Consider the following 977-nt stretch of genomic DNA (forward strand, 5'->3'; position numbering starts at 1 on the left):
CGTGCACTGCTGGTGGGAATGCAGACTGGTGCAGTCACTGTGGAAAACAGTATGGCATTTCCTCAAAAAACTAAAAATAGAACTGCCATTTGACCCAGTAATACCACTTCTAAATATATAACCCAAGAAAACAGAAACACCAATGAGAAAGGATATATGAAACCCTATTGTTCATAGCGCACAATTTACAGTAGCTAAGATTTGGAAACAGCCTAAATGCCCATCAGCAGATGAGTGGGTTAGCAAACCGAGGTACATCTACATAATGGATTACTACGCTGCGGTAAAAAAGAAGGAATTCTTACCATTTGCAACAGCATGGATGGACCTGGAGAGCATTATGCTAAGCGAAATAAGCCAGTCAGAGAAAGATAAATATCACATGATGTCACTCATTTGTGGAATATAATGAACAACATGAACTGATGAACAAAAACAGATCCAGAGACAGAGAAGCATCGAACAGACTGTCAAACTACGGTGGGAAGGCAGGGGAGGGTTGGGGGGAGGGTAAAAGATCAACTGAAGGACTTGTATGCATGCATATAAGGGTAACCAATGGACACAGATACTGGGGAGGTGAGGGGGTGAGGGCATGTGCCAGGCGAAAGGGAAGGCCAAAGGGAGGTCAATGGGGAAAAAGGAGATATATGTACTACTATTTGTAATACTTTAAACAATAAAAAACAACAACTAGATCTTAATTGTTCCACTACAAAAAGAAATGATAATTCTGTGACATGATAGAGGTGTTAGCTAATGCTACAGTGGTAATCATACTGTGATAAGTAACTGTATCAAATTAACACTGAACATCTTAAACTCATACAATGTTATATGTCAATTATCCTATATAATAAAGAGGGAATATGCTAATTGACCGCCACATCCTCACAAAGATGGCGGTGCCCACAGCCACAAGATGGCAGCGCCCAGTCCCCTCAGCCCCGCGGGGGGGGGGGGGGGGGGGGGGGTTG

The sequence above is a fragment of the Myotis brandtii genome, unplaced genomic scaffold (genome assembly GCF_000412655.1).
Source record: "Myotis brandtii unplaced genomic scaffold, ASM41265v1 scaffold178, whole genome shotgun sequence".
In the NCBI taxonomy this organism is placed as follows: Eukaryota; Metazoa; Chordata; class Mammalia; order Chiroptera; family Vespertilionidae; genus Myotis; species Myotis brandtii.